Source organism: Vicugna pacos, chromosome 6 (genome assembly GCF_048564905.1).
Source record: "Vicugna pacos chromosome 6, VicPac4, whole genome shotgun sequence".
Classification (NCBI taxonomy): domain Eukaryota; kingdom Metazoa; phylum Chordata; class Mammalia; order Artiodactyla; family Camelidae; genus Vicugna; species Vicugna pacos.
The window spans coordinates 45,636,392-45,658,538 of NC_132992.1; the positions used below are offsets into that span (position 1 = coordinate 45,636,392).

General features: G+C 33.0%; 2 long non-coding RNA genes across 3 annotated transcripts in view; one reads left to right on the forward strand and one right to left on the reverse strand.

Annotated features, from left to right (window-relative positions):
• Window positions 1-22,147, forward strand: part of LOC116280950 (uncharacterized) — a 324,944-nt gene that overhangs the window by 300,745 nt on the left and 2,052 nt on the right. Inside the window, exon 4 of the long non-coding RNA XR_012073543.1 lies at window positions 21,681-21,805. This is a non-coding gene — a long non-coding RNA (uncharacterized lncRNA). The remainder of the gene's footprint in view (window positions 1-21,680; window positions 21,806-22,147) is intronic.
• The window catches only part of LOC140696899 (uncharacterized), a 94,605-nt gene continuing 81,563 nt past the window's right edge, over window positions 9,106-22,147 (reverse strand). For both annotated transcript variants that reach the window (XR_012073545.1, XR_012073546.1), the window contains exon 4: window positions 9,106-9,325. This is a non-coding gene — a long non-coding RNA (uncharacterized lncRNA). The remainder of the gene's footprint in view (window positions 9,326-22,147) is intronic.

The window sequence follows — 22,147 nt, forward strand, 5'->3', positions numbered from 1 at the left end:
GTCTGTCCAAATCCCAAAGCCAGACTGTGGACCAAACAGGCAACTGTTTTTTTCATGAGCAATGCTGAGACAAAAACATGCAACTCTTTTTAACATGAAATCACAACTCAGTTTCATCATTCAAGGGATGTTGAATGCTGACATTTAGCTCCTCATTTTGCCCCCAGTTGCCAAGTTCTTCATTTTGTAAGAGAACTGAAAGCAAAGATACAATCTCAAAAAAGGTTTGAGCAAGAGAGTTGGTAAATGTTAACTCTCCATTTTTTTGGAGTTTATTTTCAGAGAAATGTATCTAGTCCTTGGGGTATCTGAGTGAAACTGTCAATAACCACTACATATAAAGAATCCTCGTCTCAGATGCTGCTGATTGCCCACTCTTTATTTCTCCTTTCTTTTTGGCTAATTAAACCCCAATTTTCAGATACCCACCCTTCAGAGAAGGACACTTACATCCTTAACATAGGGATAAATCATGATTTTCATTAGTCTGGTGCATGGTTATCAAGCTTTTTGCTCTCAGGTTTTGTTTATACATGGGTTAAATAAATCAATACTTACCACATAATTAAGACCTGTGAAATTTTAAAATTATTTTTAATTAACTTACTTGAAAATAACAGTAAGTGTATGCCATGTTAATATAAATAACATTTTAACAAAAAATTACCAATCTCAAGTCAAATTTTATGAGAAGAATAAGATTGTTTTATACTTTTGCAAATCTCGTAATATTTATCTTTAATAGAGATTCTCATAACAACTTCTGCACTCAGTCTGTTGTAGTATGCTGTTTTAATTTACGTGCATGAAGAAAATCTAGCCTCACAGAGATGTGTAGTTGGAAATAGACATATTTTAACAACCCATGTAGAAAACTGCGGCAGTTCTTTAATATTGTACCAAAATGCAGCAAGTGGTATTTCTGTAGGGATTCACTGCAAGGTGGAATCTGATTCCTTATCAATGAATATTTCATACCTTATTGTATTGAAATGCATTGGTCTTCTGGCACTTTGAATAATTATGTAACATCATGTATTGGTCACTGAAAAAATATTGATTCACTGATGTCACAGAACTTGAAAAATATTAACATGCTTTATTATATAATAGTTTAAACTATAACATTCATTAATATAATTTATAAATATCACAACCAATCTCATCAGGAAAATCTTCAAGTATGGGAAGTTACTGAGTTAATTCAGGTGGAGACAAATTTTCAAAAATTCTAATTTTTCACCTGAAGTTTCAAATTTTATCTTTAACAACAAATACCGTCAGTTTTCTTTGAAGTGACAGGCTAACTTTGTTTTTTGAAAATGTCCACTAAATCTGAATTCCCATGTCATTCTTTTAAGTAAAAATGGGGTTCCATGAAAAATTTACTAGCTCAGCTTACAATGGAATCAACAAGAGCTTTTCCTTGAGAAAACCATCGTACTTCCTTACACAGCAGAAGTGTTTTATGCCTATTTCCCACTTACACAGGATATTAAAAAGCTATAAACTGAACGGTTAAAGTCTAATCAAATAAATAACTTTTTTTCTGTTTCATCAAAGACAGTCCTAAGTGAAACTGCTTTTTTTTCTTTTTTAACAGCAAGTGCACAGCAGTGAATAATATGATAGCCACTAGTATAGTTTGGCACCACTTCCTTGATTTGTGCTAAGGTGCTGGTAGATTTACACACCATCACTTGCTGCATCATTAATATACTGAAAAAGGCAAAAAATGTCTTAGGCTCCTAATAAAAATGGGTTTGACCTTCTAACCCCCATGATAGATTCTCAGGAGCCACACCGACCCATAGATTGGTTTAGGAGTAGCGCATTACCAGCTCTAATCGATGAGACATGAGGGAGAATCTGCCAATGGTCTTTGGACCAGTTTCCTACCTTCCAGGCAGACATAATGAAAAACATCTTATCCATTCACAAGATATTTTCTTCTCTGGATACTTACGTATATGAATTTGAGTCTCAGAGTTGCTTCAACCAACCTGAAGGTATGGTGGTTGTTAAAGCCAAAGAAAAAGCTGACACTGAAAGAATGGCAAAAATTAAACAAACAAACAATAATAATAATAAGGAAAGAAGCTGGATCCTTGATGATGTTGCTGAGCTGCTCTGAATTAACTAACCATAAAGCTGGCTAACTACCACCTACTGTTACATGAGACGATAAATACTTACTATTGAGATGCATTAGAGTTGGGATTTTCTGACACTTTTACTAAAAGACATCCTAATGGACAAGTGCCATCTTCTACTTATCAAAGAAATGGAAAAACAATCACTACATGGTTATAAGAGAAATTCTCCCTGGATCACCCATTATACAAGGAGGAAACTTAATCTCAGAGGAAAATCTCTATGATTAAAGTGGGAAGTTATGTCAGACTGCTACAAAAACAGGTGTATTTGGTATTGGGAGACTGCTCAAACTCCTCAGATTACCTATGACTAGAGTTAGGGTTATTTCTAGGTTATGGGATGGAATTGAATCTCTAGGAGCAAGCTAAGAGGTTTTAATTTACAAAATTATTAGGTACAAAGGTAGGGGAATTAAAAAATCTGCAAAGAATTACTAGATCAAATAATGTTACCCATATATTTAGATGTTTAGTGACTAGGAGTGTTCACTTATCAGTTTCTATCTGTATCATAAGAAACAGATTATCCTAGAACATGATGGTTATAAAAAAATGTAAAGAAATTAGATGACATTTGTTATAAAGTTTCTCTGTGGAATAATAGCTCTGATTTTAATTCAAGTAATACTCACTGTACTCACTCTTGCCTAGAGGTAAAGTACCTTAATGAAACTTGTCAAGTGAATTGATGACCAAAATAAGACAAAGAAAAATACCTATACTATGACAGTCCTTTGGTTTGCACAGGGGAAAGTTACCAAATGCTAGCATTTCTAGTAAGTGTTGAAACTTTTAAATAAGCACATTAAGCACCACTTAAAACGACAGGAAAAAAATGCATGTTTTCTCCTTTAAACTGTGTTTTCATTATAAAAATAACATGTTAACAATAAAGAAAATATAGTTAGTAAAAGATAATAATGATCATCTGTTACAGCAAATTCACTTCTAGGATTATTAAACAGATATATTCCTGCATACATATACCAGGGGATATATGCAAAAATGTTCACAACTAACAGTAACTTTGTTAGCAAAGACAGGAAATGAATCAAATTACTTTAACAGTAGAATGCACACAATGGTACATTATACAGCAATGAAAACTCAATGAACAATTTACCTGTAATAATTTGGATGCAGTTAGAAAAATGTCAAGCACAATTTTTTCTGAAGATGTCATACAGCATTATTTTTTTATAAAGGTCATAAAACCCCTGAATTAACCAATATTTTTTAGTGGTTAATATATACTCTTAAAAATAACAGAAATGGCAGTGATTTCTAAAATCACAAGTGATGGTAACTGAGATGTAGACAAAGGTAGTGGGCAGAGCCATTATTGGTCATTTTTAATTCTTTCATTTGGATTTGAGGTTATAGATTCATATTTAACAACTGATAATATATGTTAATTAAATCTTTATATTTTGCGAATATTACATTAAAAATTAAGGTCACTAAACTGATATATTTAAAAATGTCCCATATTTGGATCTAGGACTACTTTGTTTTACCAACAGACTTGTGAAAGGACTTGGACAGTAAACAACTGCTTCCTGAAAAAAGATCATATTCTTCCCTTTATCTTGATTAATTATTTTCTGTAAGAAACCATATTTAATTTCTTAATTATTAATCAGGACATTGGAGATTTTATACACACACACACGTGTGTGTGTGTGTATAATGTCAACATTAAATATTTATGGTAGTTTTCTGTCACATAGATTCATTTTACTTAAATATTTTGCCCTTTCACTGAATAATTTAAATATCCCAGAAAAATATTCCTAGCAGATTTAGCCTCATTTTAACTGCTTACTGATTTCAAAGAAATGATAAAAAGCCATCTCTGCTGCTTTTCTAAGTAAGTAGTACCATCTGTCATTATTGGGTTCTCAATGCATAAACCTAACACAGAAGTACAGGGGATACATTATTTTGTGATGAAGTGATGTAAATTTGTATTTTGCTTGTTTCTTTTTTACCCCCGTGAGTTTGAATAGCTTGCTGATACAATCTGTGCTTGCTCAGATGTGTATTTTCACCTGTCATCCAGCTGGTATTTCTAGAATAGTGCTGAGCAAAAGACTGAAGCATTATCAATATAAAAGGTTTGCTTTCATTGTACTTTAATATTAAAAGGCTATCATTGCAATTTATAATGTAAAGAATCACTACATACTTTCTTATTAAAATAAATTATACTCTCAAACTTTTTCTGTCACTTTTTAAGTAGTTCATAGTGAGAATTTTTAGTTTTTAAAATGGAGAACATTTTAGCATAGCAAACAACTAGGAAAAAATTACTGTAGTAAGTTAATTTGCATACAACAGGATATTTACGTCAAAAAAATCTGTCTTAAAAATTTGGTTAAAACTGGATAGCGATGGTGAGATTATTACATATAATTTTTATAGAATATTATTGTATTTTTATAAAGGAAAATAATATAAATGAGATTTCCAAACTATACATTTTTACTAGCCTCATAAAGCAGTCATTACAACTGGTTTAAAAAATTTGACATTTCTGCTTTGCATAAAATAGATTTAAACATTAGGCTGTATCCTGGTGATAGGAAACTGCCCATTCCCATATTCTGTGTCCTTCTGTTTTCTGATTTGAATTTGAGCTACTTAAATATTTTTGAGATGAATATTGCATACAATAAAATGATCCTTCTAGGCTGAACCAACTAGATTAGTTACAGCTCAGGGGAGAGTTGGCAAAATAATACTGCTATTGTTGCCTTGTGCTTTCCTATTTGCTGTTTTTATTTTTATATCAGCGAAAGTACATTCCACACCAGAGCTTTATAAAAAATAAAAATGCCTCCAGCAAAAGTACACTCTGTACTTTAGCACCAAGCAAAATATTCTACCAATAAAACCTGATGTTCATGTTCAGCTGTTAAAAGAACTTGATATTCAGAGAGTGCATTTGAAAATGTATGAGTCAAAAATTGGGTGAACCCAAAACTTCATCTAAATCAAATCTGTTTCATCTGTACATAAATATTAATTGAATTAATATGTCAAATTTGAATTTGATCACCAAAGTTGGTATGCTATTCCAATATTTGGTATATTTTAAATGCCTACATATTTTTTTACCTTACTTGGCGCCTTATCTGATTATATTAATTAAATAAAATTTAATTGCTGTTTTGTTACAGTTATATAGTTTTATGTATCTCAAGCCTAAAAATCATTAAAAAAATGAATCCAAGTATCTTATCAGTTGACTTCATAAGTTGTAACTTTATTTGTAACAGTATTAATCCAGGAGAGTTTCTTCTTAAAGATACCATCTGTAATTTCTAGTTACTACCTGTATATTATTTGCCATTCTATTTCATTAATAGTTTTGTCACAGTAACCTCGTCAGGAAGGCATAATTATCTACAATTTACCAACTAAACTTTAGGCCAAAGAAATTGATAAATTTATCTGTGGATTTAAGTCAAATAAAGAGAGTTCACAGGAAAAGGATTTGCTCTTTAACTAGTTTTGTGGACTTTTAAATATGAATTTAGTTTGACTTATAAATTTAAGAAGCATTTGACAAGAAATGGAATTAAATGTGTCATACTATTTTGGAAGTTTAATGCTTGCTGCATTTTTATGGTAAAATAACACGCCACTCATCTGGCAATTACAGCGGTGGAAGTTTCCCATCTGTATTGGTCTGCGGGGTCTGCCAAAACTGAGTACCGTAGACTGGGTGGCTTAAACAACCAACATTTGTTTCCTTACGGTTTTTGGAGGCTTGAAGTCCAAGATCAAGGTGTCAGCAGGATTGATTTCTTCTGAAGCCCTCTTTCTGTGGCTTGTAGGTGGACATCTGCTCTATATATCTTCACATGATCTTCCCCTGAGCAAATCTGTATCCTAAGCTTTTATAAGAACACCAGTCCTACTGGATTAGGGCCCACCATAATGACCTCATTTAACTTTAATTACCTCTTGTTTTAAAAAAAGTTTTTATTAAAGTATAGTTGATATACAATATTATATGTTACAGGTGTACAATACAGTGATTCATAATTTTTAAGGTTATATGCCATTTATAGTTATTACAAAATATTGGCTATATTCCCTGTGTTGTACAATATATTCCTGTAGCTTACTTTATACAAAATGGTTTATATAAAATATGTTAACTCCAAATATAGTTACAGTCTGAGATACTGGGGGTTAGGACTTCAACACAGACATTCTGTGGGTATGCAATTCAGCTCTTAACACTATTAAGGCCTGTGGCTTTTTTGCTTTCTATCTTGTATTTGCTCTAATGTGTGGATTAAATGTAATGAAAACACATTACACCGCAATCTGAAAAAATATTGTAAAGGAATTAAGGTTTATTGAATAGCCAAATAATGCCACCATGCTCATGTTAAAATATGTAAACATTTTGTTCAACAAAACCACTTCAATCCTTCACTCACAGGCAATTGACTTAACTTTAAACACACATTTAAACATGTTTAGTTACCTGTATTTTTAGCTTACTGGAAATTACAACCAGCAAATTATAAAGATAAAGAAGTATGCCAACTAGAGACTGGAAAATTAATAGCAATTTCAACTTACAGAACTCTAAGAGAGGGAGATGTTCACACACGTACTCACAAGCACATATGCACATAGACGCTTTGGGTCATTTAATATAAAGGCAAACATTGAAACACCTCAAAAACTTCTCTAACATCACTGTATTTTTATAGAGAGTAATAACATAATAATGATGAACTCAGTCAATAAAAATTTTTGAAAATGATCCATTGTTAAAGAACACATAATAATATAAAATAAAACTACATTTAATATAAAATAAAACTACATTTATTGAGAGAACATTAAGGTTTAATGTGCACATAGGTTCTTTTTATTTTTATAAATATATAAAATATTTTCTATCAGAGATCTACTAACTTAATAATAATGTATTACTTTTTTTCAAGTTGCTAGATTGTTTGCTGGTATTTAGGGTTTTAGTATCTATGTGTCTAAGTTTGATGTGTATGTCTCCCTTTTACTAGTCCTTTTATAGTTTCATAACCTCACAGCTACTGTATTACAGAATGATTTGGAGAATGTTTACTCATTTTGGATGCTCTGTGAGACAGGAGTGATTTTTTTCCCTAAAAGCTATAACTTGCCTTTAAGATTTCTGAGCCTGGGATTTTCTTTGTGTGAAAAATAGTTTAACACGAAAGTTTCTCTAAGAGGATGTTATTCTTCTCACATCAATTTTGGTAAATTATATTATTCTAGGAATTTTGCCATTTCATCTAAACTTTCAAATTTCACGGCACAACTTAAAAAAATAATTTCCTTTTATTTACTGAATTTTTAGTTCACTTGAGATACTAGAAGCTTAGAACATTTTTTAAATTTTATTGAAGTATATAGTCAGTTATAATGCGGCAATTTCTGATATACAGCATAATGTCCCAGTCATGCATATATATACGTTTTCACATTCTTTTTCATTAAAGGTTATTATAAGATATTGAATATAGTTCCCTGTGCTATACAGAAGAAACTTGTTTTTTTAATCTATTTTTATATATAGTGGCTAACTTTTGCAAAACTCAGACTCACCAATCTATCCCTTCCCACCCCCTTTCCTCAGTAACCATAAAATTGTTTACTATGTCTGCAAGTCTATTTCTGTTTTGTAGATGGGTTCATTAGTGTCTTTTTTCCTTCCTTCCTTCCTTCCTCTTCTTTCATTTCTCTTTTTCCCTCCCCTCCCCTTCCCTTTCTTTCTTCCTTTCCTTTCTTTCCTTTTCTTTTTTTCTTTCTTCCTTCCTTCCTTTTCTTCCTTCCTTTTCTTTCTTTCTCTTTTCTTTCTTCCTTCCTTCCCTTCCTTCCTTTCTTCCTTTCTTTCTTTCTTTCTTTCTTTCCTTTCTTTCTTTTTCTTTCTCTCCCTCCCTTCCTTTCGATTCCACATATGAGTGATATTATATGGTATTTTTCTTTCTCTTTCTGACTTACTTCACTTAGAATGATGATCTCTAGGTCCACCCATGTTGTTGCAAATAGCATTATTTCATTCTTTTTTATGGCCGAGTAGTATTCCATTGTATTAATATACCACACTTCTTTATCCAGTCATCTGTCAATGTACATTTAGGTTGTTTCCATGTCTTGGCTTGTGTATATAGTACTTCTGTGAACATTGGGGTGCATGTATCTTTTTGAATCAGAGTTCCCTCCAGATATATACCCAGGAGTGGGATTCCTGGATCATAGGGTAAGTATATTTTTAGTTTTTTGAGGAATCTCTGTACTGTTTTCCATAATGGCTGCACCAAATTACATTCCCATCAGCAGTGTAGGCGGGTTCCCTTTTCTCCACACCCTCTCCAGCATTTATCATTTGTGGACTTTTGAATGATAGCCATTCTGACTGGTGTGAGGTGATACTTCATTGTAGCTTTGATTTGCATTTCTCTGATAACTGGCGATACTGAGTATTTTTTCATATGCCTTTTAGCCATTTATGTAATCATTGGAGAATGGCTTGCTTAGGTCTTCTGCCCATTTTTGGACTGGGTTTTTTTTTTTTTGTTAAGTTATATGAGCTGTTTATATATTCTGGAAATTAAACCTCTGTCAGTCACATCATTTGCAAATATTTTCTCCATAGGTTGTTGTTTTGTTTTACTTATGGTTTCCTTTGCTGTGCAAAAGCTTATAAGTTTAATTAGGTCCCATTTGTTTATTTTTGCTTTTATTTCTATTGCCTGGGTAGACTGTCCTAGAAGAACATTGCAAAGATTTATGTCAGATAATGTTTTGCCTATGCTTTCTTCTAGGAGGTCTGGAGTCTCTCATGATTTCCATGCTATCATTTAGGGTTTTACTTCCATCATATTTTTAATATGGATGCATTCATTAGCTACTATGAATGACTAATCTCTCAAAAACACACTGGCTAAAAAGAAACATTTAACTCCCAATACATGGTTCTGAAATTGATGCTGGTCTTAGGTGCACTACCTCAAGTGTCCATAGCAGCTGTGGCTCAGCTAGGTGTCTATACCTGAGGTTGGCTGGCAATTGGCAGATGTATGTTGGTTCTCCTTTACATGGTCTCTCGTCTTCCAGCAGGCTAGCCTTGACCGGTTCATGTGGAGTTAGTAGGGTTCCTAGAGAGAACAAAAGCACACAAGATCTTTGGTGGCCTAGGCTTGGAACTGGCACATCACTTCTGCTATACTCTATTGACTAGAACTACCATGAGAGATTCAATTCAGGGAGCTGGAGAATAGTCTCTATCTTTTAATAAGAGTAATTTGAAAGTCACATTGCAAAGGGCACAGATAGAGACAGGGATAAAGAACATTGACCATTTTGTACTTAATCTAGCATTATTTTTTAATATTGGAAACATCTATTTATTTGCATTTTTACAAATTCCTCTTATTCTTTCTTCCATCTCAAGTCATACTCTAGGATAATTATCCTTTGTTCTCAAGTACAGCAATTAGAATTTTCTTTAGTGAAATTTTTGTTGTTTTGTGAAGTTTGAAGATTTTATGTGAAATTCTGCAACCATTATTAAGAGATTTTTCTGCAAACTCCATTCCATGTTGTCATCTCAGCATTTCTAAGAAACTTGTCCGTGCTATCTGGATTCCATCATTGAGATGTCTAATTGTCATTCTTTTGTGTCTTTTCTCTGGGGCTGCTTTTAAGATCTTTTAGTTGCTTTTGTGTTCTGTAGCTTCACAATATATGGGAATGTGTTTCTTTTTTATTTATCTTGTTTACACTTTATATATGTGTGGGTTTGCAATTTCATTAGTCCTGGGCAATTTCCAGCTCTTGCCTCTTCATTCTAATCACCAGTTCTACATCCTGAATTGACAACTATTCTCAATGCAAGTTAGATGTATATGGCACTTTCTGATTTCATTCTCTGAATCTTTAGATTTTATATTTTTCATTTCCTTGCTCAATATATTGCATTCTAGATCATCCCTTAAAGTTATCTTTATTCAGTTTCTCTAATAAACTGTTTAAACCATCCATTCAGTTTTTAATTTCAACACTTTTGTACTTTGTTCTGAAAACTTTGTTTCCTTTTACATATTTTCCTGGACATTTTTTATAGTCAGTTGCTCAAAAATCAATGTTTACTCAGTTTTTTATTTTTTAAAAGCATTTTATACTAAGTTATATATATATATATATATGTATACTATACATGTAAATGTGTAATTTGTTCTTTCTATTGTTACTATCATTCATGATTTTACTAGTTACTTAGTAATTTTCTTACTATAAGCTTACATTTTTTTGAAATTCTATCCCTGGAAGTCTTAAAGAGTTTTTTATTTTCTCCATGGAGTATTTGTATCATTCCATCAGGAGCTAAGGGTCACTATAGTCCAAGAATGATGTTATTCTACCTTAAAAGGGCTCTGGCTTGATGTGGGAGTCTCAGTAGTTCAAAGGCTTAGAACCCTGATTACCGCAGTGCTAATACTGGTACTTATCTTTGGAGCCACCCCATCTTAGTGATCCCAGCTCTAATCCTTGACCAGTTACTGCTCCCTTCCTGGTTTCAACTGTTGTGTTTGTGTATTTGTGTGTGTGGAAGAGTTTGACCTTAGAGATTTAGATTATTTTCTAGCGAACTCAATGATGCAATGTTGTATTTTTTTATTTTATCAAAGATACAGTTGTGTTTTACCAGGAGGGCTTTTCAGGTAGCTGGTCTACCACATTGTCATGAAGATTATCATCCAGAATTGTTACAAGCAAAATGTAATTTAAAATGGTAACATGTAATTATCAGTAATTTAAGATAAGATGAATTTTTATCTTTTTAGATAAGATAAAAAATATATATGAATAAAGTAGTGTTTAATAATTTGATATTATTTCAATGGCTTTATATCTCTGTTCTGAATGGGATACCAAATTTTCAGATTATTACTAGGGATTGATTAAATCAATAGTGTATCTAACAAATGGTTTTGGGATCCATGTGGGGAATCAGACATAACTACATGCACAAAAGTCAGACAGATGACTTATTAGCCATATCTTTGAGCTAGTTAGTTAAATTTCCTAAACTTCAAATTTAATGGTGATAATCACCTTATTTAATGCTGATAATAACATTTTATACATATAAGTTTAAAAGATTACTTGAAATGCTAAACCAAATCTGAAATATGGCACATCTCAAATATTCAATAAGTAACATTCCCTATTTGATAAAAACTTACTGGGCACTAATGTGCTAGGCATTACTCTGCTATTTCTTTGGGGCAGAGTATGATTTCAGAGAATTACAGATTCTTTAAATTTTTGAAATCTTACTGTAGAGACAGTATAGAACCACATTAAATTAATTTAAGAAAACTTAGTGAGTACTCAGTTTTTAGAAGTGCACCAAAGATGAGGTATTCTGATAAGAAAGCAGGGGAAAAAGGAAAACAAAAGGAAGATTCAGGAAGACCTTTTGTTAGGTAAGAAGTGAGGAAAGCAATCAGATTCTGATTTAAAAAGGAAACGAGAGATCAGTATTTCCTTTCATTGCTCTAGACCCACAACAATATTTTTAATGATTCTATATGCAAAGATTGAAAGATTATAACATCTGAATTTAAAAATTAAATTGTTTGCTAATTAATCTGATATTTTCTATTAAAAGAATTGTGAAAATATGTTAACCTTAGAAACTCTGTAAATTATATTCTTCATGGAAGAGATAATAGCAGTAGTAACTTACTGAATATTCTGTTTGTCTCATATAGTTGTGGATGAAATATGTTAATTTAGTAAATCACAACTATGTCATCATAAGAATTTTCTAAATTTGTGATCCCTACAAATGTCTGTTTTAATTTCATTTAAAAATGATATAAGCAAATGAATTCTGTTCAACTTTATTTGCCAAAAATTGCTTTGGGCAAAATTTTTCAGGGGAAGAAAGAAATGAGATGGAAAGCATTAATGAGCCAAAACAAAACTTAAAAGAGAGTCTATGAGGTTTCTTTCATTTCTATTATAAACTATAAATATATTCCATCAGGTGAACTGTAGCAGAATTACAAGGCAGAAAAACGAGATGCTTCCTAGAGCCTTAAGGGGGTATTAATTTGAATTTTAACTGGAGTAAGAAGAATTTCAATTTCCACATTGAGCATGTTATCCTCTGCCTTTCAGTTTAAGAGTATTGCATTGCCTCAGGAGAGAGGAATGCAGTTTGATTTCTTGTGCGCTCCGAAGTCCATTAGCTTCATACAACCTCACGTTTTTTCCTGTGTTTTTAAAAGATGCATATAAAATATTTTAAGCATCTGATAACTAATGAGCAGTCTTCCTTGAACATCCCTGGTAAGTGACTGCATGCTGGTAGTGGTGCTGCTGGTGGTACAGAGGAGTAGAACGAAAAGGGAATTCTCTTATGTAGTTACCTTTGCTTTATCCCTTGCACTTTACTTGTATGTTTTATTTGTGTTGATTTTACCCTCCATGACACTCTTTCAGAATACCAATGCCAAAGTCTATTAAATTGATATTTCTATCTGTACTGTCATTTGGTGGGAACAAAGACGTACCAAGAAAAGCAAGGGGTCAGGGACATAAACATACTAGGAGGGAGGGAAAGGAATTTTATAATGCATCACAGTATTTCACTTTTTAATCAGAATTCTTGTGATATAATTTACATACCATAAATTCACCAGTTTAAGTGTGCAATTTAATGTTTGTTAGTTTATTTTCAGAGTTGTGCAACCATCATATCCTAATTTTAAGCATTTTTATCATCTTCAAAAGAAACCTTGTATCACATAGAAATCACTTTTTATTCCCTTTCCCCAGCACTAGGTAACTACTAATCACTTTTTTTTCTTTGTATAAAAGCTCTAGAATAAGCAATTCTTAAATTGAATCATGCAATTTTATGTGATCTTTTGTGGCTGGCTTCTTATCATAATGTTTCTGAGGACCAGCCATGTTATTATACATAGTACTACTTCATTTATTTCACTGGTGAGTATTATTCCATTGTATGGATATACCACATTTTGTTTAACCATTCATCAATTGATTAACATTTGGGTTGCTTCCATTTTGTGACTGTTACTAGAAAACCTATGAACATCTGCAAACTAATCTGTGAGTAGAAATCTGTTTTCATTTCACTTCGGTAGATAACCAAGAGTAGAATTTCTAGGTCTGTTTAATTTTTTTAGAAACTGCCAAACACAGCTGCATCATTCTACATTCCTGTCAGAAAAGTAGGAAAGTTCAGATATCTCCACATTCTTGTCAATGCTTGTTATTGTCTGTTATGATAGCCGTCCTAGTGAGTATGAAATGTTATCTTATTGTGGGTTTGATTTGCATTTTACTAATACCTCATAATTTTGAGCATATTTTCATATACTTATTGGCCATTTTTTATGTCTTTCTTGGAGAAATATTTATTCAAACCCTTTGCTTATTTTTAGCTGAGTTGTCTTTTTATCGTTGAATTTATTATTGAATATCATTGAGTTCTTTGTATATTCTGGATGTAAATCTTTTATGAAATATTTTCTCCCACTCCATGGGTTATCTTTTTATTTTCTTGATGGTGTTGTTTGAAGTTGAAACGATTTTAATTTTATGAGGTTTAATTTACAATTATTTTTGTTTTATCACAGTACCCTTGATGTCTTATCTAAGAGAAATAATTGCCTGACCCAAGGTCATGAAGATTTACTCCTTTTTTTCCTAAAAGTTTTATAGTTTTGGCTGACATTAAGCTCTGTGATTCATTTTGAGCCAAATTTTGTGTATGGCAGGAAGTATAGCTCTAACTTTATTCTTTTGGATACGAGTATTTAGTTGTCCCAACACCTTAATTTGTAGAGTACTTTATTGCGACTTCTTGAAACCTGAATCTGCCCAAATACCAATTGTTTACCTTTGCAGCCTCTGTGATCCTTACTGCTTTCATAAAGAAACAGGCACATGCATTTTAAAACATTTACTTTTTTTGGTATATGAAATACCTGGGATATGTACTGCAGGAAAAATGGGCTTTATTCTTACTCTCTCTACAAAAATATAATTCTTGACAGTACTGCAGAATTACCTTATAGTAGGGTGTTAAAATATCAAAATATTTTGTAACAGGTAAATATTTAATAAAAGAAGAACGTAACTTGATCCATAGTCTAGCTTTGAATCACCAGCAGGAATGCGTAGTATTTTCTATTATTTTCCTGTTCTAACAGAGAACAGAAGAGGGAACCCTATGTAAAAGAAGTTATTTTAAAAAGAAAATTTCAAGGCTTCTGAATGTATTTTATGAAGAATAGAGACTATGAGTAGACAATTTGTTTAGGAACAAATGTTAATGACTTACAAGGATGTAAATGCTGGTGCCTAGTCTGGGAAACCAAACTGCTCAAGGAAAATGTTATAAAAGACCACCTACACTGTGATCAGGTATAACCTTTCCAGATTATGTTTTATGGTGCCTTTAAAGAAAAGTTCACTTTTCTTAATTATGGTTTTATATTCTTTCATTTCATAAAATTTGTGTATGTATGTGTCTTATGCTTTCGACTGCATAGTAGAGACAAAACATGGTAGAAATAGGCAGGAATCTAACTTTTTCCTCATATTTACATGAATATCTGGAAATGTACTCTAGGTCCATACTGAGTTGATTTACTGAAGCAACTTCATGGCGATATTCTTCTAGAGATTATGACTAGGACTTGTGGGCTTTGTCTGGCAAAGATCTAACGTGGAAGAATGAATTACTCTATCAATTACTTTATCAAGTCAAGAGAGTCAGAGGGAGCTGGAGACCAACTCCAGCTCCCAGAGCCCCTCCAAAACTCTTGTATTTATGGAGAAGAGTCAAACAAAAGATTAAGGTAAAACATGTCATAGGAATGTGTAAGGGGCATGGTGTACATGCAGGTCAGCAATTTTGTGAAAAACAGAAACATTAATCTTAATCTGTATGTTCAGGGAGAAGTTTACAATGTTTAGGGAGTATTCACTCGATAATGGAAACCAGGCAGGCACAAAGACTCCATAAAGATCAAGATCTAACTAGATTAGCGAAGAATGCCCTGCTGTTTTCAGCAAGGGCAAAAGGTAATGGTTTTCCAAGAAGCAGAAGCAGCCCTACAGCTAACAACCTTACACCTAAAATAAGCTAGGGGTGTCTTGTCATTTTCAGCAGCAGCAGTTTTCTGCATTGTAGCCCTACACTTATTAACCCTTGCATGTGCTCCCACAGGGACTCCAATTAGCTTACTGTTATATAACCACATACTATGCGTGTTCAGGTTGGGAGGAGTTGCTTTAAGAAAAGTAACTGGTATGAGTGAAATTTCACGACAAAGGAAACTGGCGGATTGCAAAGGGGGCACAGAACTCTGAGGAAGAAAAGGAAAGCAGATCTCATCAAAGGAAGTCGGACTAGGACTGAGGGCCTGCGAAAGGTTTAACATTATCCCCAAATTCTCCTTGGCCTTTGTTGATAGCCTATTTATAATGTTGTTGCAAGAATACTATTTCTTCACTACATTTTGGTATATTTTCAGATTTCTAGTTAAAAAAATGTGTGATGTCAGGGAGAAATCAAACTATTGTATGTTAAGTTGTTAAACTCAGATGATTCCAGGCTTTATGGAGCCAGCAACATCATTTTGGGTAGATGTCATGCTTCATTTGGGGAGCACGCAGGTGACTGGGTGGACTGACTCAGCGGTGTAATTGATATGTAACTGGAACCCTCCCAATCTCTTCCCTTCAAATGTACTTGAAGAAGATCATTCTGGAAAGGTGGGACATACACTTTGGTTGCTCATATAATGAAACAATAAGGTTGTAGGCTTCTTGACATCAAGTAATTACTTGGTCATTTGTTTTTAAATGTCAAATTACCTCAAATTTTCCCGTTTCCAATGTCACATCCTTTAACTTGTTCTCCCTACTGAGGGGTGATCACCAAAGTGATCTCTCTCAAAAAGCATATTTAATAATCTCATTTTCTAACTTAAAGTTCTTCAATAACTAATAGTGACCTGCAGGACATGGTCCAAACTATTTCTTAGGATATCCAAGGCTTTCCAGCATCCCACCCCTTCCTTCTTTCTCATTTCCTTATCTTTTCCTTCCAGAAAAGTTCCCTTTGGCCCATTTCCTACTGGTCTTCTTGGGATATTGTATTTACCCACAGCAGCATCTATGTTTTTATTGCTTTTACTTGTTTCTCTCCTTCACAGTCTGTGATCTCCACAAGGACAGGAATTATGTCTTCCATCTCTATATCCTCTATGCATGGCTCCTTAGCTAACATGCAGTCATTAACAAGGAGTATTTCTGAATGACTCAGCTTGTGGTCCTGATATCTAGTTCCCTCTTTTTGTGCCTTCAGTGGTAGGCTGTGCCCTTAGCCATCCAGGTCCAGGTAGTATTCTCAGTCTACTTTCTAGTTAGGGATGGGCATAGGAAGACATTCTGAACAATGGGAAGTGAGTGGAAATGTTGGGTGCAATTTTAGTGTGAAATTAAATTTCTGAAAATGGAAACCTCTCACTTTCTCTTTCCCTTGCTGCAGGCTAGAAAGCAGATATAGGCCGGTGAGCCAGATTTAACTTTAGTTGAAAGAGCGTCATTCTAGAAAATGTAGAACAGGTAGAAGGAACCGTGAAAAACTCTATGGAGTAAGCCCCCATGTTCTTCTTGGACTGCTTACACACCTTTGGGCATGAGGAAGAGATCTTACTGCAGCTTAGCCTATAGTCTGGCATATCTGGGCGTGCACTGGAGAGTTTATCTGCATTACTTCTTTTGTGGGACTGAACAGAAGTTCATTCTATTTGTTGATTTTAATTATCTGCAGGAACCACTCTGCATCCTTCTCATTAAAGCAACTTCTTCAGGACTGATCTTTAAAACAGTCAAGGACTTAATTTTGGAGATAGGTAGAAAAATATTTACTCTCTTTGTAGTTTTTGCCATAGTTCTTGCTTATCTAGCATTAAACAGGAATAAAAAAAAAAGTCCTTTAGCTAACACATCTGCAAATGACTAGGACTGAAGTATTCTCTAGCACTCCTAAGTTACATCATACGCTCAGTTTTTCTCGGATCTTTACTCAAATGCTTTTTTAAAGCAAAATATCTTCACAGTGTGACTACGGTGGAGATTTAGAATAAATAACTTCCACTTAACAGGCTTGCTAGATTAATGGACATTGTTTTCTCTGTAGGCATGATGACTAAGGTTCATTGTATGTTGAATTTTTTGATGATGCTGATGTACCACTATTCGGGCTGCATTCTTAACAAGAGTCAGTTATACCTGTTTCTAAACCTGTGAATTCCAGTTAGGAGCCTACATAACACACTGGTTAAAGCACTGACTCCGGAGTTAGACAATTCATATTTAAGTCGTGGGCTGCTATGTGCCAGTTGTATGGTCTTGAGAAAGTTACTTCTGTTTTGTAGTGCTTCCTCACTTACTAAATGGGGATAATAATAGTAACTATGACATCAGGTTCTTGTGGGGACCATTTGTGTAAATATAAATAAATCTCTAGAACAGTATAAAGAAGATTTGCTATGAAAAACTGGCAATAAGTAAAAACACTTAACAAATGTTAGCTAATTGTAATTATGTAATTTAACTATTATGTGAACTGATGAAATCTGGTTATGCAAAGAAGTTGTTGCAACTTTAGAAATTAAGTCCAATGCTTTGGAATCATTTCAAAGAGGTAAGTATCTCTCTCATAGACATAACACACATATCAGATTAAGTCTGGTCAGGGAATTGTAACAGTTTTAGGAAAAAATAATGATAGTCCATAAGGATTCTGCATTCAAGTTGCTTTGCAACTGATATTAAATAAACCCAAAAACGATTCAGAATAAGTGTTTTTTTTGTATAAGAAAGGCAATGAAGAATCTCACTCTGGGGAGTTATAACCAAAGAAAAGGTCTTGATCTTACTGCAAAGAATCAATAACAAATGTTCATTAATATGTTTTGGGTTATAGCAAAATTTTTAGGAAAGTATGTAGTTCTTTTTAAAATTTTATCTTACTAGCCAAATAGTTATCAATCGAGTACTAGCGTTTCTGTGCTGTTCTCGTTTAAAATGACCCAATCCTATTCTCATTAACTCACCCAGTTCCTATTACTTTCCCCCAGCTCATTTCTGTTGCTTTACCTAAGCATAAAAGGGAAGATTCCTTTCCCAAAATTTTGTTTAAAAAGCCATTTTTTTCTTTTTCATTAGATAGGTTGCAATTTGAAGTGGATGATAGTTTCATAGTTTAAATAATAAAATAATTAAGGAGGTAGTGACAACAATGGAGTAGTCTGAATTTATTCAGGTATATAAGTGACCTACTGACCACTACAAATCTCTTCAACTTAAAATTCAAATCCATTTAATCTCTATTGTTATAAGAAGGGCAGAAAAAATATTTTCAGAAAATTCAAACTAGACTGTTAGTCTTCATGGCAATTGTAAGAATTCACACTAATTATTTTAAAATCAATTTTGTCCATTTCTTTAATGTATTAATATTTGAAAAAGGATTTTTTAAAATTAACTTCCAGCAAAAATAAGTATGTGGGACTTGAGATTTAAAAATAAACATTTAAAAATTCCTTCTAATTTTATTACATCAGTGGGTTACAAACAAGTGTAAAATATTTCCTCCCATCTTTAGGGCAGTCTTTCTCTTGTTCATTATGTTAGCTCAGTTTCCAGCTCCATGCCTGGCACATATTAGGTGCTTACTAAATACTTGTTGTATATATAAATGAATGAATCAATTAATAAATGAAGATGCCACTGCTCTCACAGAGGTTACTATTTAGAAAAATATGAATATAAATAAAGATGAGAAGACTATTAAAAACAATTTAGGTCATAAATGGTAAGTAAAAAAAAGAAATGCTAGTATATATTCAATCAATCAATGTTGAACTATTTTGGAATAAATAACTAAGGGAGACTAGAGCTTTTCCTCTCTGGTGTACTAAAAAACAGAAGTTGTCATCAATTCATTACAACTGAGTTCCATAAAAGAAATGGTACCAGACAAATATCATACTTCATAGTGAAATGGCATATATATTTTCAATATTTTTAATTTTTTGGATTAAAATAAATTTTATTTTGTCATTAAATTGAATTAATGCATGTGAACCTTTCATTTAAAAAAATTTCACATCAGATTAGATATCTAAATATTCAGGCATCTAAATAATTAAAAACACACTTGCCTACTGTTCAGTAGGCTAAAGGGAAATTAGGTTTAAGTTTTTAGTGCTTTAGATTGCCTGTCTACCTTCCATTAGTGATACTGACTATGCAAATTTATAGGCTTTATTAACAGATTTCCCTCAGAATCAAATTTTGCAATGGTCTTCTGGTCTTTACTTGGTTTTGGATGATTTCCAGGGTAACTACTGGAAAAGTGGTTTTAGACTCTATAGTGCCAATGCACACATCAGCAATGTTCTCTTCCCATGTATTTCATATGATAAAGGCAACCAGACAGACAATTAGTTTCTAATAAGGAGAGATCTGTTTGACATCTGTTCTGGCTGCTTTTTTTTTTCCCTTGTTTTGCTTGTTTGGATTCAGTTAGAAGCTACAGAGTTAGAAACTCTCTAAGCAAATGCATTTCTAATAAGCCGGAAACTCCTGCTTCACTGAATAGAGCAAACTGTCTTATTATAGTTTACAGTTTTTTGAATTTTGGTGAAGGGCAGTAGATTGTATACTTTGGTTTAACTCTTTTCTTATAGTTAATAATACTGTTTTTAAAGGGTTACAGTTACAAATGCAATTTGTAAAATGACAGTCTTCAGTTCTCAGCTTTCAAAGAAAATATTCACTTATACTGTTTATGGTAAGATGAAAATTTACTTTCAAATTTAAATTTTACATTACATGTTTCTCTAAGTTTTGATATGTATGTAAGTTATTCATAGAAGGTGATAGTTATAGAGATATAACATCATATCAAAATTTACTTGGAAATCTTGTACTTGATGACAGTTCCAGGCATGGGACTACTGAATTTCAGAAACATTACCCTTTTATTAATCAATGTTGAGTATGTGAGAATGTGGTGGCCAAAATTCCTCCAATTTTTGACAAAACCAAAACACCAAAAACAAAGCAATTGTGTTAAATATTTCTGTAAGAAGAAAAAGGGGGTTCTTGATGATGCCTTTTTAAAACTATTTTAAGGTTTTGGGAGAAGTTGTATATTTTTAAAAAGCTTTCAGCCAGAACTAAAGAAATGTTTGTGTATGCATCTCATCATCTCCTAACGAGTGTGCTGTTTCCCCTTTACTGTGCCAGGCTTCACAAGTCTAATACAGTGAGTTTGACAATGTGGCCAGATTTTCTCTTTGTTTCTTACTGAGGCTTCCTAGGCTTTACCACTACCTGAAATGTATTTTCTGGTGATAAGAGGAGATTTAAGTTTTATTTTTCTTTAGAATAGTAGTAGGTAAAGAAGAGCATTTCTCAAGGTATATTGATAATTTTAACAAGAAGCATTTGAATATGTCTCTATCATGGATTCTAAACACATAATACACTCAAAATAAAAAGGCTATTGTCTGATTCATGTAATTAATGCCCACCTGCAGGGATAGCTGGGTTGTGTTAAGACACTCTGACGAGCTTCCTAAGACTGCTGAGCTCAGAGAATTTTAGAATCTCTACTTAGGACATATCTAAGGTAATTCAGGAAGAAATAATTGGTAGAGAAACTGCATGATGAGTTCAAGACCTTTATTATTTATCCATACCAGGTATTTGCCCAAAGAGGATAGTTTTGGGACATTTTAATGTTGTGTAAGAATATAGGTGTTACTTTGTTTTGGAGAATCTTCAAGTAACCATTGTGTCCAAATGAGAATGCTCATAATCAGCTTTGATTCCTCCTTTCTCATCAGTTATAACCAATAATCCTATTAGTTTTACTTCTATTTTATCTTTACTTAAACTCCCTTTATTTCCAGTATCTTTGTTTTTATCTCAAGCCTGCCACATAGTCTTGCAGAGATTATGCTGATTGTCAGTGGTTTCATGAATAAACTGCTCCTCTTGCTCAGCTATTTACTTTTCCCATGTACAGGTGTCCTTCATATGAAATGGCCATAGTGCAGTGACTACACTGTCAGTTAGCTATCAGTGTGTTACCAATGGATATAGAGATCTAATTGTACATTTATTGAAAAAATTTGTGTGTAAGTGGACCTGCACAGTTCAAACCCATACTGTTCAAGGGCCAACTGTAATTTCTTCTGAGTAGAAAGTTCCTCCCTGTCACCAAACTCAGACTGTTCACCTTACAGAATCTTCACAAACTTGTAACAAATTGATACCGTATTAATTGCTATGTTCTCACTGTTTTCATATAAATTGTAAACTGTAATAGAATTTATTTCATTGCATTATGTATCATATCTTTTCCTCCCCTTGTAATAGGAAATCCTGCTATAAAGGGACTGCACAGTATTTCATTTTTACCCTTTGTACTTACCAAAACAACTTGCACAGGACAGTGTTTAATAATGAAGGGTCACCAGATTACTCATCATTCTCAGAATAAGGTATTTACATTTTTTTGGTACCTTTGCATGGGTTATTTTTCTCTAATTTGGATCTGTTTCCTCTCTATGGCTGATAAACTTAGTCATAATTCATGATCTTGCTCAACTATAACATTCTTATAATTTCTTTGTATGTTTTATAATTTTAGCTTCCATGTTTAGGTTTTTGATCCATCTCAGATCAATTTTTTTGTGCCTCATGTATGAAGGAGCAGAGATTTATTTTCTCCCCTACTTATTCCATTGCTTAAATACACCACTTGCTGAAAAGGTTTTTCTTTTCCTGTTGAATTACTTTGTTGCCTGTCAAAAATCTTTTGATTGTAATTATATAGAGCTATT